This window comes from Sebastes fasciatus, chromosome 18 (genome assembly GCF_043250625.1).
Source record: "Sebastes fasciatus isolate fSebFas1 chromosome 18, fSebFas1.pri, whole genome shotgun sequence".
In the NCBI taxonomy this organism is placed as follows: domain Eukaryota; kingdom Metazoa; phylum Chordata; class Actinopteri; order Perciformes; family Sebastidae; genus Sebastes; species Sebastes fasciatus.
In genome coordinates, this window is record NC_133812.1 from 14,047,549 (window position 1) to 14,062,784 (window position 15,236).

Consider the following 15,236-nt stretch of genomic DNA (forward strand, 5'->3'; position numbering starts at 1 on the left):
CGGCCCGGCTAACTACTTCTTACAGTAGTAACCTAGTGTAATGTCCAAAGACAAGACGCATGTCATTAGCTAATGACATTAGTTAGTGCTTTTACATACAGGTTATGTTAGAAAAATACCTTTTTTGGGACTAGAACATCCACCCTGTGGGGGCCAAGATGCAGGAATCATCTAGAAAGACTTGATATACTAGATAACTAGAATTACCGCCTCATAGTTTGTATGCCTCTATCAACCAGTCAAGTTGCAGTTTATATCCATGTCTGTCCAAAATGTCATCACTTCATCATTTTATCCTGTTAAATATTTTTAGTGAAATTATCATAATTAGCATATGAATTCTTGAGTTATGACCAAAGAAACGTGTTTTGTGAGGTCACAGTGACCTTTGACCACCAAATTCTAATCAGTTCATCCTTGAGTCCAAGTGGAAGTTTGTGCCAAATTTGAAGAAATTCCCTGCAGGCGTTCCTGAGATATCACACTCACGAGAATGAACTGTACGTACGTACAACCCAAAAACATAATGCCTCCGGTCGTGGCTTTTGCCGGCACGAAGGCTCTGGGAGAGTTTTGCAAATATAAAATATTCAGGGATTACACATTCATAATATGAAGTGTAGCAGTAGCAGAAGCATCCTGTCAAAAGTTTTACGGAAATCTCTTTTATAATGGTGCACAGGATTTTTTCGTTGCAGTGCAGCGAGTGGCCATTGGAACAAATTGGCAGCAAGGCTGAGTTGCAACTCGCTCTGTCAACACCCTTCATTTGGATTTTCATAAGATATTGAACATGGGCCCAAAGTACTGTGCATCTCAAATAACCAGATACATGGCAAAAACAACTAGTGGAAATCAATTAGGCTATCCCACCATATTAATCATGCCATAAATGATGTTTGCCATCATGTCAGAACATCATCTGTTTTTCCAGACAAGAGCAGAGAGAGACATCTCGATATGGTGGATGTTGCTACAAATGATAACGGCAAGGGTTTCTTTCTTGTTTGGAAAGTGTGTAAAGAAACCGAGCGTGCTTGCCTAAATGTACTGTTCTGGAACAGTGTAGCTTTAATAGAGACGTTCAGTAATGTCTAAACAGTAGAGTCTTTTACTGGCTTAAAGACCCTGGTTCATATCCAGGCAGTCACATATGGCATCAAGCTGTCCCCAGACATCGGGCAATTCAACCGGGGGAAGCAGTTGGCATAGTTTGCTCACGAAACACTCTTTTTGCCAATATGAAGGATTGGATTGGCAAAAGTCTTTCTGTGTAACACCAGATCCAAAAGTCTCCCTGTATGTTTCCCCAAATACAGCCGGTGCTCCCATTGTGATGCGTAACAACTTCATCTGTTGTGTTGTTTGTCTTCACGCAACAATGTCCATCTAAAAAAAGAGAGATGAAAGCGTTTGTAATTTGAAGTTAGATTTAAAGTTTAGTCATCTGTTCAGATTATATTTGGTTTTTAGAGTGATTTGATATCATTTAAAGCTGTGCAAATTCTTCCTTCTCCTCAATAAATAAAGGATTTGCAATATTTTAGATCTCTTTACCAACTGTGACAGACATGTTTTCGCAATGATATTAGAAAACGTCACCCGAATCCTCTTTCGTCTGACACTCCACTTCCACCTTGTGTGTGTGGACAGGTTGTGTGTGTGTCAGTCATGTGTTTTCTTCCAACTCCATCTGTCTCCCACTGAAAAGCAGGTCTTCCGCCGGGTCTTATCAGCTCTCCTCAGGCTGCGGACTGTGACTCATTCAGGAGGCCCTCATCTGACACATCTGAAGCCCATCGATGTGGCCGTGAATGTTAACTTGTGCAGATTCAACTCCTCTCCATCTCCAACTTATTGCTGCTACAGTCGCCGTGCTCTGAAAAGACTTGTACCTTTCACAGACCTGTGTGTGTCTGTGTGTGTGTGCGTGTGTGTGTGTGTGTGTGTGTGTGTGTGTGTGTGTGTGTGTGTGTGTGTGTGTGTGTGCAGGAAAAGGCCGACATGCTGAATTCTGTCTTTCTGTCCTGAACTGAGTTATACAGCTCAGTGTGATCCTACATAGTTAACAGAATCATGGTGTCCAATATGCTGAGTTGACAGAAGGTTGTAGCTCAATGAACTGTGCAGTGGCATAAATCAGGTGAGATTCTGCTCACCAAACATGGTTTATTAACTGCTGGAAGTATAACCTTTAATCTTTAATGTGTTTTGCTCCCTCTTTTCACCTCATAGATGTCTTTAATACCCTACTCTGCTGCTCTATAGAAATGATATACGATTTTTAGCCCTACTATGGCTACGGCTGAAGGAGGGCTTTGTGACTCGGATGTTAACATATGTCGACTGATTCTGTCGTTCTACAGGTGGTGGACTGTCTCACTAAAATATAATTTAACAGTAGCACAGTAAGAGAAAAGTAAAAAAAAAAAAAAAAAAAAAAAGATTTTCTTTTTATGACAGATAAATATGAGAAAATAGTTAATGTGTTTTAATGTAGCATTAATTGTAATTTCCCCTTTAATTTTCTAAAAAAAACTGCACAGTAAAATAAATTACATTTTTACATCATAGTCAGGGTCATCCTGAACAGGATTACTTGGAACATATCAGTAAACCTCTGAAGGAAAACATGTTCTCATTTAATCCATGAGAGTTTAAAAATGATGACATATTCAATGTATGACAATATTTGAGCTGACTTTCCCAGTACCTACAGTAACGTGCAGGGAAACTACTTAAAATTGTGTGATGTCATATATTCAACAAGACTTATTTAATGATATGATGTGTAATAAAGTATTGCTGTAATGCAAATCTTTCTTCGCTCTGACGCTCCAAGTACCGGTACCGTAACAGCATGAATAAATGCGCTCACACACGCTACCTTAGAATGAGCTGTTTATATCTACAAAGGGAGCGGGTCCTCTTCACGGAGTCTGCCATGTTGTACCGCATTGTTTCTACGCTTGGGCCTAATTCGATCACGTTACTCGCTGCTGCCGTCGCCGCTGCTCTCTTTCTCTCTCTTGCTTCACCACTCACTACCCACGTACACACACACTCTACGCATTCTAGTCTTACAACAACTGGCTCCAGAGAGGGACATTCGCGTTTTCGCATCGGCCACTGTAGTTCAGCTCTTCTACATGCTTTGAACACGGGAGAGGCTTCAGTTGGTTGCAATCTGCAAACTCACGGCTAGATACCGCCAGATCTTACACACTGCTCTTTTAAATAGCCATTATTTAAGCCCTTATTAAGTCCTAAAAGTTGTAAAATGGACTAATAGGCGAATCCAGAGTTATTTACCTTCCTCTGTTCATGTGAATGAGCCCGAGCAGCTATGAGCTGGGGTTAAAGGAAACGCTAATGCACTTGCTCAATGGGCTCTATAATGCGGAAGCAGTGCGGAAGATCTGGGTAATTTTGTACTCGTAAGTCAAAGGTTTTTTTGCTCCATGGGCTACTGAGCAACTGAATTAACAGGGCCCCGCCTCCAACGCTGACCTCCTTTTGCCGCAAAAATATCAGTTATAAATTTGCTTTTCATTGGGAAAATGATGTATCAGCGTGTGAAAATTGTCAATTGCGTGAGTCTCAAGGTCAATGTGTGAGAGCTGCCAGCACTGCACCATAACCACTGGCCCTACTAAACAAAGTAAGATTGTAACAGCAACCCCTGAGCGTAGTGAAGCCTGAGCAAGGGTGTGTTTTATTTCTTATAAATTCAACTTTTCATTTTCAAATGAAAGATTTTGTTATTTCTGCTTGCAAAAGCACCATATTGTTACTTTGAGAACAGACAGGCTACTCCCTGATGCACAGCAGGGTTTGTTAGCTAAGTGCTTTTGTTTCGGGGTAAAAAGTCAGAAAGATACAGTAGATGAAAGAAAGTAACAGCTCAACAGCCACAACAACCTTAAATGTAAAGAAAGAAGACATTGTGAATAAACTAGGGAAATTAAAATCTTTAACCTCAATAAAAATGTTGTCTTTTACTGTGACATATTGTCTAGTATTTACAAAAACCTGCCATATTGCCCAGGCCAGCTTACTTCCCAGTTTCTTTTCTTCCTCTTTATCTGTCTCTAGTTGGCGTAGTCCATTGGTATGCAGGGTGAAGCTGTCTGGTGTTTGCAGGGGAAGGATAAAGCGGTAATCAGTGCCAATGAAGCAGCTCTTGTCCCAGAGCACAAATGTGCCAACATCAGCAACAACACCAGACCATGTGTGTCAGCGCGTATGTGTGTGTGTGTGTGTGTGTGTGTGTGTGTGTGTGTGTGTGTGTGTGTGTGTGTGTGTGTGTGTGTGTGTGTCTGCGTGCGTGCGTCTTTGTGTTTATGTGAGAGAAAGGGAGCAGTATCAAAGAGGTCAGACAGAGGTCATTGTCTTGAATGCCTTTCCTCTTGCGCACAGTGCCGGTTGCGCGATATGATCACAGTCATCAAAGCGCAACGGTTGGCTTCCCTATACTCCTTCAGGGTCCCGTCTCAGTCTTCACCACATTAAATTGATTGGGAGGAAGAATTGTTGTTCTCAGACATCCTAGATATGTTGTGCTCACTTGACATAAATCTTATATTTGTGCAAGCTCGGACACACTGGTCTTATTAGCAAGGTTCTGATGCAACTGATGTGAAATTTACTCTAGGTCGGATGACTGTTATAAATTTAACATTTGTTATTTTTGTTTGCTTATCATTGAAGAGGCATGGAATTTTAATAAACAGTACAATACAAATACCTAAAAGTGAGTCACAGAGCAAAATTTAATAAAAAAAAATATAATTTGCATTAAAGAGTCATATAATCCCTTTTTTAGTTGCAGAAATCTGGAAGGTAAACACTGAATATCTAGTGCCAAAGTGCCAATGAGCACAGTGCTAAACTATCAGTAGACCAGTTAACTGTGGGCGACTGGAATCGCAGCTTCCAGCTGGCAGCTCCCACATGTCAATGTGTGCAAGCAAACCTCACCCAGATAAATAAAGGTTAAAACAATTACCACTCGGAGATCGGTGGCCTTAACTGTGATTATCTTCCTCCGCTGTTTTAACCAAAGTGCATTCATCATCCTGTCCTCTAAGCACATTAGCACATTAGCTATGCCCCCCCCCCCTCCCCCCCTCCTAATTTATGTTATCTCTGTCAATAAAGTTGTTTGATTTGAACTGTTAACTGAATGTCTGGCTGAGCGCAAAAGTGTTGACTGAGGGGACCGTTCCAGATGGCGGATGATAGACACGTTCCTGGTGTGATGCTCAAATCTATTGTTTCTCTATTTATGCTCCTTTCCATTTCCATCCATCTGTAAGCGCTGTAAGCGCTTATCCTATTCAGGGTCGCAGGGGGGCTGGAGCCGATCCCAGCTGACATTGGGCGAAGGCGGGGTACTCCCTGGACAGATCTGTTACAATTCTAATCCAGTCACCTCCATCCTCCGTTTGTAATCACACTCACAGCTCAATGAAGCTCCCTTCATTAAGGTGTAGGGTATAAATACAGCGGCCACAAATTGGGTTGCTTTTACAGTTTCATTCTTGAATATAAATATATAACATAGAGAATTAATAAGAACATATAAATAAGAAATATGTAAATTATTATTATAGGCCTACTAAAATATATAACAACAGTGCAAATATTAATGATGAAAAATGGGATCTATGATTAAGTGTGTAAAATTGCGAGACTAAATAAATAAGAATATTAGTTTAAATGTACAATATAAATAAATGCAGTTTTAATGCCAGAATAAACCAGAGCATTGCACATCTTGAAGATTATTATAGCTGCTAAGATAGGTAAAAGAAATATAAATAAACAAATATATGTTGTATATAGGCTATATTATATACAACACTTTGCAATCAAATGAACATGCCTACCGTTTTCTATACTAGACAAACATTATTTGATCCAAAATACAACGGAACCTTTAAGTTGTTAAATGACAATATTAAATGTCTGTTTTAGTTTGAGATGTTCAGTGTTTTGTTTGTACCGGTAGATGCATGGAACTTTTTGTACGGAGCGTGTTTCATGACGAACACAAAACGGTTTTGCACGTAGTCAATAAGGGCAGCTGGTTAAGTCGGCATCGATGCAGGCTCGCTGTTGGAGGGTTTTATAACCCACTTCCACTCCTCGCTAATTGGTTTGGGATGGCACTTAATATGGCGGACCCTCCACGCGAACGGAGTGGAAGTGGGTAGCGTGAGGATGTAGTGGCTGGATTGGAGCTGGGCCATAAAGACAGACAACCATTCACACCTACGGGCAATTTAGAGGTAACAATTAACCTAACATGCATGTCTTTGGACTGTGGAAGGAAGCCGGAGAAAAGATTACAGCACCTGGTATTCCCAGGCAGTCTCCCATCAAAGTACTGACCAGACCCAACCCTGCTTAGCAGCCAAGATCAGGTGTGTTCAGGGTGGTATGGCCAGTAGCCTCCCTCCTATTCCTCCTTTTCTGTTACTTAATTCTTTGAATTGTTCCTGCAAACTAATCATCTCTATCTGTTTTTGGGTGCTTCTCCTGCTACCTGCACTCCAAATCATGACAAAAATATGGCTGTTTGTGATAGTGAATAATCAAAAGAGGAAACTGTGTTTGGTCTGGTCAGTGAATTTATGTTTGCAAATGCATTTTATCTGATATGATTCAATATAGTTAGTCCAGACAGTATGAGCTAATGTCTGCGACAGAGCCTGGTTTGTAGGCATTTAATTTCTGACCACTTGTACTCTTGACTGGAACAGTCAGTGTGCATTTGTTTGATGTTTCTCAGGACTCTCTAACAGCTTAATTTCCCCTCTCACAGTGTTTCCTAGACTTTCAACAATCTCACCCACTGTTAGAAATATGAAAATTGCACGGAAGCAAAAATAAACACAGGATAGAGCAACATTTATACTGTGAAATGAAAATACAACCAAGTTAGAACTGAAAGTGTCTCTGTGTAAATGTAACCAATTTCAACAGAATTGACTTATTTCTGTGGTGTAGCTGTAGCAAAAAAAAGCCCACATGCATCATCCAGGATGTTGTTTCAAATGCAAAAGCTCTGAATAATATCATGATCAACTAAATTACACAGAAAAACCCTCAATCACAGATTCAAATGAGTGTTAATGTGTAAATTGCTCCGAAGGGTCAAAGGTTTGAGTCGGCAAGTCTTTTCGAGAGTAACACAGGAATTAACATTCATGAATTTAAATCACAAATTGGGCATTTATTGTCAAAAGATGGATGATACTAGGGGCCTCTCATTTAGTGATGGCGTGCAGCCAGGATTTTAGTGAAGTGTCTTTATTGCATACACAAACAAGCTGTGTTCTCGCAGTTTTTTTTAATTTTTTATTGCCTTGCCCTGAATGTAGCTGTTAGGACACGCACAGTGTCGGTTATTAACGGGCACCACAGTGCAATTTTGGTGTCAAGCATTTGTGTACTTTGCGCTTCCCACCTGCTCAGAACATGCCCGAGGTGCCCAGCACATGGCCGATGGTTTATACAATAAGCCCTGTGGTTTATGCTATTATCATGGATTTATCAGGAAATGTGCACATGAGGAGGCTTTATTAAAAAAAGCATGCAAAACCGTCTTACTGATGAAATATCAGTCATCCCGTATAGGCATCGTGAATGACTTGTGGTTGTCTCAATCTCACTCACGGTCACTGCTTCTGTGTTTGCCTTTTCACTAAAGTGTTCCCTGCAATGCCACAGTTCTCCTTGGACCACCGCAACCGGGGAAAGCAAAAAGCGTTATCTCCCGCCAAGTTAATTCAATTTAAGGTGGCGTGTATTTACTTGTGCCGATTCGGCACCTCCTGCACAAGGACATCGAATCCCCTTGGGAGAAGCTTTTGTGGCAGCTGTGCTGAAGACTGTTCTCATCAGGAAATGCAGAGTGCACAGCTTTCTGCAGAGAGGAGTAAAGGCGGTGATGATAAGATTGGTCATGACTGATGCCAGCCGCTCCCCAGCTTACTGATAACGTATTTCCCCCCAAATTCCAACCCCCTTTGCAAGCCTTGCTGCAGTTGTACGCCTCTGGACTGAAACTACAAAGTCAGTTTGCCACAGCTTGATTCTTATAAAAACAAATCTTAAAGACTGTATTGTGTTTTCTATTAATTGCCACTGCAAATATTCAACCGTCTGAGTTGTTTCCAGCTCGCAACAACAGGTTTGACCTCGGAGGTCTGGCTTCAAAAAGGTTTCTTTCAGAGTGTGCCCATGTATTCGCATATGTTTTCCCTACTTTTGACTGTGACTGTATGAGTGTGTGTTTGTCTGTGTAGATTCAGCATGTGACTGCCTGCTGTGTGGCCTGGTCCCTTGTCTGACACGCCAGCCTAATCTGCTATCAAACAGCCTTCCAGACCTTTGCCTCCAACAATGACTGCCTAGCCCTGATTAGTGTGTGAGTGTGTGCGTGTGAAAGGAGAAGTGGGAGACAATAAGGCTTGATGTAGGGGGTTCAAATCAGGGGCAAGGTAGAACAGTCTTGTTATGGATTGCAGGGCCCATAGACTGTACACATACACACACACACACACATATTGTGTGTGCACATGTTCATACCCACTCATGCTTGCACACAGATTAATGAGAAGCAGAGTTGTGTTGGGGAATTACCTATATTTCACTGTGGTAAAGTTGCGACGGTTACGATGCAATCTCTTCCCTAGAGCCCCCTAGTGGCTCAGTAATGTGTCAGGAGGCACACACTAATAAAAGCTCTCTTTCACAGCTACAAAGGCAGTAAATTTAGGAGCCAGACTTGTGTTGGCTCATGGGGCCTTCAATCTTCATCATGCACAGTTGTTCCACTCATGTTTATTTATGCAATTTCCTGCATCCAAGCAATTTTTATAACAATTTTTCTTGCATTTTTGCTTTTATTTGACAGAGTGGAAATGGGAGGCGAGAGAGAAATGGCATGGAACAAAGGGCATAAGGCTTGAATCGAACCCGGGACGTTACGGTAAAGTCCTGTACTATTTCACTTGCATTTTAAAGGGGACATATCATGCTCGTGTTCAGGTTCATACTTGTAATTTATGTTTCTACTAGAACATGTTTACATGCTTTAATGTTCAAAAAACACATTCCTTTTTCTCACACTGTCTGTATTCAGCCTCCGTCTGAAATGCTGCATTTTAGCCCCTGTCTCTTTAAGAACCCATCAGTCTGCTCTGATTGCTTGCGAGAAAATTATGCTGGACCTTTGCAAAGGTAGTTCTCAAGCTATGGCTGGTATATTCTACTGAGCCTGCATGTGACATAGGAAGGGGAGCCATGAATCACATGTTTTCTAATCTACTGTAGGCAGCCCACATGAAACTGACTGGGTTGTCTTATTCCAAGGTTTATGGGTTGGTAGGCACTCCAGATATCCAAATGTATGTGCACAAGCACTGCAGAAGTGAGTTTTTCATGTCCATCTATAGCATTAGCTGAACGAAAATACAGGTTTTCTTTCACAACATGTATTATGATAGCGAACACAAAACCTTCTACTTGAAAACTTGGATCCAATCTACAAAAGGAAATGAAAAATAAGCATTGTGTAGGAAGAGCGAGGAGGTTGCTTTTGCATTAGATGATTGGCATCAGCTGCTTCATTCATGCTTCACCTTCAGTGATGACTATTAATGTCCGATCACATTCATACAGAGGAACTGTATGGCCATTAAAAACCTTCTCTCTAACTATTCTCCCCATTAGGGTCCACACCACCACCACCAGAGTGTCACGGTGAAGTTACTCCCTGTTGGGATTTAGTTGGCAAGCCTGCTGTCCGTTAACAATGTCAATGGACAAGTTTACGTGGTTTATTAAAAAAAAAAATATATTTTTGTAATTGCCTCCTGGTTTATATCCGTTGGCAAAACATTTCTCTTTTGTGGTGTTTTTACTCTGACAGAGATGATTAAATAAAAGTGGTGTAACACAGCTAATAAGCTTCGATGGCTTCCTCCGTTTGACTGAATTTTTTAATTAGTGTCGAGTTCCCCAAATAGAATACGATGTAATAGATTCATGTGTATTTACTTCCCTCCATGAGCAAATACACTGATTGCGGCGATTCCTTTGACATGAATTGATTTTGCCTTTCTCTCTGCTGACATGCTGTTTTTTTCAGCTGCAGCTTCCTCCACCACCCCAACATTGTCCTTATGTGCTAAACTTTTGTTATTGACTTCACTAAGATTTATTCTTCATGTAAGCGTTTGTTAAAGGGGATTGTTTCTCCCCTGTTGCTAGTAAGATTCTGCGAGAGCTCCCTCAATGAAGTGGTCCATTTCTTGGCGCAAGTGTCTCTTGCTGAGTTGTGTTTTTCAAACGTTTTACTAGTCCAATTTGAATAGCAAAGTGCCGACCAGAAGCCAACCAATTGTGGTTGTTAACCATTTGTAGAGATACTTAAAGGTCACCTATTATGCAAAATGCACTGTTCCATGTCTTTTAAAAATCAATATATGTCCCCAGTGTGTCTACAGGCCACCATAGTATCATAAAAGACCATCCTCTCTCCTTTTCTCCTGCTCCAGCTGTCCGAAAAATGGGTCTGAAAAAACGCTGAGCAGCACTTCCTTACTTTGGTGACGTCGGTAACGATTCTCAGGCCATATAAGGGTTTCCTGGTGGAATGTTAGAACAACGGAGAGCCTCCAGCTAGGTGACCCCGCCCACAGAGTGTCTCTCTCGCGTCCGCCTCGTAACTATAAGCAAAGTATGCTCCTACTTCTGTTAGTCTGAAAGAACCAGCAGAAAAGGCTTCATGTACTCCCATCATCTAAATATAACACGTTCTTTCACAAAGGCTTTATGTAATTACACTGTTTCAACAGGTGATATGAAAAATGTATTTTATGCCATGCATGTAGAAGGGTACAGGCTGTAAATAATGACTGTAAGCAACACAACACATTTCTGTTTCACAGTCCGAAATTAAGGTTCATGTTTTCATTCTACTTCTGTCTCATTTTTCCTAACCTCGAGGACAGCATAAGTAAAAATTGGCTCATCTTACCCCACTCTCCCCTACTATTTAGTATACCAGAAACAGATTTAGCTTATCCCAATACATAGTATGTCGAATGCAGTATGCCAAGGATGTCCTACTACACCCGGTCGCATTTTGCAGCATGCAAGCCAGCATGCTTTTCTGACTATTCTCATCCACAATCCTCTGTGCAGCAGATATATGAGCCAAATTTCAAGGCGTGATGTTATGACATCAATTGTATGCATACTGCATACTGCATACTGCATACGACAGTACGTACTTTGTAAGGGGAGCTGCAGTATGTACTAAAAGTAAAAAGAAAAAGTATGTGATTCGGAACGTAGCCTTGGTCCCTCATCTTCCAATCCCACAACAATTGGAGTGTGTGTAAACATCAACATTTTGCACAAAGGGGCGGATACCTTGGTGATGGAACGAGGGTTTGCTCGTGCTATCCAGCAGCAGAGGGCACTCTTCTTGGGCAGCAGAGACAGGAGGAGCGCTTCAGTGCCCTTTAATGCTGCTTAGCGGGTTCGCATTGCCAGTGTTCTCTGTGGGAGGGTTTCGTTAGTTCTGCTTTGGCTCAGACACTAACTCTGAACACTTAAGCTCATCCTCAGATAATGACTCTGTTCGCATCCTCTTTTGCATTGTCTTTGGTCCTTTCTTCTCCCTCTCACCCGCAGAACAAACAAACAACACAGACCACAACTATCCCCCGAGGAGAGCTCTCTCCTCAGTTAACCTCCGGAGGCTTTACCTCATTATCCCTCTCACGCTTTTTAAACGCTCGTAACAGCACAAACTCTTATGTTTATTCATAAATCTGGCATTCACAGATACCAAATATATCCCTCCTTAAACACACCACAAAGACTTTGGTTCGATTATAGCTGATATTTTGTTTCTGCGATTTTTGCTTTATAAGTTCTTCATCTTTTGTCTTTGGTGTATGTTTTCCACACAAAGAGGAAGATAACAAAATTACTGTAATACAAATTAGGGGTCATCCATAGAGGTCGGTTTGCAAAATAATGAAATAAAACAAAAAAAAAATGTTAAACTTCAAGATTTGAGAGGACGTTCAGTTTGTGTTGCATAACGAGGAGCCACCAATGCAATTAGTGCAGCTGCTCTTTTGAGTTAGACTGCATTTTTGCTAATTAGAAAGTCAAAGAAGGAACCAGACAGAATCTCCTGAAAGGACCTTATCTGTACAGCCACAGACGGGAAGACAACATTTCTTTTAATATCATTTCTAAAAAATCTCACGAACTGAGGTTGCAGCTCCCTTCTGGTCACAAACCACATATCCTACAATGTATCCTGTGTATTGTGATGGAGATTCCATCCTGTACCTTACTGAAATAACCAAAATGTCGGATAACATGTCAAAAGAGGAAGGATGAGAATGTTTCTGAGGAAATCCCTTTTCTATAACCTGTACTACAACTTCAAGAGAAGGTCTTGGGTATATGTTATGAAATGTTAAGCCCTAATGCCTAGTACAATGTAGGCCAAATAAAATAAAGTTTTTTTGTTTGTTTTTTTAAAGGATTTTAACACTTTATTTTTAAAGGAGCAGTGTGTAGGATCTGGCGGTGTCTAGTGGTTGCAGATTGCAACCAGCTGAAGCCTCTCCCATGTGCCAAGCATGTAGAAGAACTACAGTGGCCGACGTGAAAACGCAAATGGCCCTCTGTAGAGCCAGTTGTTGAAAGAGTAGAGTAGGTCATTTGGAGCAGAGCCAGTGCTTAGAGTGTGTGTGTGTACGAGGAAAGTGAGTCGTGAAGCTTTCACCCAGGAGACTGGTGTTTATACCCCGTGTGAAACCAGAAGCCAACGTTGTTTTTTTTGTGGCGTAACTTCCGTACCCAAGTTACGCCACTTCCCCAGTTATTTTAAGCCAAACCACAATCTTTTCCTAAACCTTTTTGCCTAACCCTAACCAAGTTGTTTCCTGTGAAGATGGAAGTTTATTTTGAAAAGACTGTATGCATGTAACGAGCGCAAATTGACTTGTGTTGCAGGACATTTTTAGGAAAACGCACAAAAAAGGAGAAATAACTTTTTTGTAAGATATCATACGAACCTTGAGTGGATTGGGCAGTATAAACAGCGTGCTTATATTCATATTGATGATATTTACATGTAAAAAGAAAAAAAGACAGTGTATAAACTATAAAAATTTAAAATATACAGATACAGTGATGCTCGGTGGAAGTTGCTAATACACATCCAACAGATTGGGTACAACGTTAGCATTCATTTGGAGTCTTGTGTCAAATATTCACTCTCCTTTTAGCTCTGTTTTTGATCTCCACCAACTCCTGAGGGTAATATCTGGCTCTTTAGCTACTAAATGCTCCACATTGTTCACTAGCTAGTTGTCTATCTGCTGTTGTCTCTTTTTTTAGAGCCATTTTACTAAACAGCTGTCGCTGGAAAGAACACTGGTGAGAGTGAACCAAAACAGTACATTTTCAAGTCGTAACAACACAACAAAGAGCTGAAAGACCGTAAAAGAGATTTTGTTTTGTACAAGAAATATAATAGTGGATAAAAGCAGACAATCACTGGTGGTAACAATGACCACAAAAGCAGTGAAATCCTCCGCCTTTTTTTAGATTAAAATGTCAACTTGTACATCCTACAACCTTCATGCCCAAAATTATTCAAAATGACTGTGGCTACACCTCACAGCGAGTGGCGAAGGTTGTGAAATGTAGGGCAGAGAGCTGGGGGTGAAAACGGCTGCTCAGTCAGTTGGAGGTCAGACGTCGACTGCCTGAATAGATTATTTTATTCCAGACACAGGTAGAGCGGGAGAGTCCCTCTTCGCACTCTCCCCTGGGCTTCACGTAGCCTGTTATAATGCTGAAGGCTAAATGCGGACACACATGAACACATGCGTAGAAGCACACATTCACGCACACATCGCTCAGAGCCTCATTTGATTTCCCAAGTCGTCCTCTAGCTTTACAGTATCTGTGCATGTGTGACTGTAATATGTTTCCTTGTGTGATTCCCTCTCCTCCACCTCATGCCCTTGGCCAGCGTCTCTCTCTCATTCTCCTTTCATCACCTCATCCCACCCATGGGTACTCCAACTCTCCTCACTCTCTTTTTCTATCCCCTCCGCCTTTTTCTCTTTGCATCCTCCTTTTTTACATACACTATTTCACGCATCTCCTTCCCTTTTCTTTCTCTTTCTGCCTGCTTCCTGCTTGTGAATGCTTTCTCGCCCCTTACTGACATTTCTAGTCAGTAATCTCAGGATATACCGTGTGCTTTGAATCTAAAAAGGCCTGCTATTTTCTGCAGCCTGGCTCTTGCAGTATCTTTCTTTCTCCACCAGCTTCTCATGTCCGTTTCCTACCCCGCCCATTTCTGCTTTCTCTGAATATACTTTAAAAAAAAATGCACTGGCAATGTCATGCAGTATCCTTCAATTTCTCTTATACTTTTTCTTTTTCCTTCATTTCTCCCCCCCCTCCAATCCCTCCTCCTCTCTCTCACTTCTCACTGTGTGAAGGAGCCTTTGTTAAATGTGTGAAAGGAGCAGAGGGAGAACTTGGCAGAATAAGAATTCAATCAGTGAATGCCACCAAATAAGCACAAAAGGTGAATGCCGGCTTACCCAGACAATAAAGCCATGAGCGTCCTGAAAGACAGCAGCATCTTTTTCAAAATATCTCTATAGTTTGCGGTGATGGTGTTATGCACAGTCATTGTGAAAACATTAGCCAGCCTGGTACACAAACAGCAGGCATTTGGAATTAACCTTTTTCATGTGAGTTGTGAACAGTATCTGCTCAGCCTAAGGTTAACCCAATATCTGTGGGGAAAAGTTTTCGCTGCGGTAAACAAAATATTAAAATACGGTATTGTTGTCCTCATTCTCTCCGACGGCTACAGCTTGTTGTCATAAGCTGGGATGTTTGGTTGCAAAGAAAAGAGCAGTTTAAAGGAATAATAATGAAAAATAATAATAAGATAAGGTAATACAAACCCACCCCCAAACAATTTAAGTATTTTTGGGCACTTTTTACAATCCAGCGATTACATGGTCGCTGTCTTTTAACCCCAAAATATTAATTTGAAGGGTTTGCGACAACAAATTCAAATAATTTTCGACAATGGTAACAATATTGTTGCAGGTTCAGGGCACAGAAAAACCGCCTCAATTGAAGGGTGAGCTAGAATA

At 41.2% G+C, this 15,236-nt stretch overlaps 2 long non-coding RNA genes across 2 annotated transcripts in view; both read left to right on the forward strand.

Moving 5' to 3' along the window:
• The first annotated feature begins 1,580 nt into the window (after positions 1–1,580).
• Positions 1,581–4,276, forward strand: LOC141756200 (uncharacterized). Its single transcript, XR_012591414.1, has 3 exons — positions 1,581–1,940; positions 1,993–2,143; positions 4,096–4,276. It is a non-coding gene; the product is annotated as an uncharacterized LOC141756200 (long non-coding RNA).
• A 3,150-nt stretch (positions 4,277–7,426) lies between these two features.
• LOC141756205 (uncharacterized) overlaps positions 7,427–15,236 on the forward strand; it is a 71,926-nt gene continuing 64,116 nt past the window's right edge. Inside the window, exons 1-2 of the long non-coding RNA XR_012591417.1 lie at positions 7,427–8,437; positions 8,927–9,001. This is a non-coding gene — a long non-coding RNA (uncharacterized LOC141756205). The remainder of the gene's footprint in view (positions 8,438–8,926; positions 9,002–15,236) is intronic.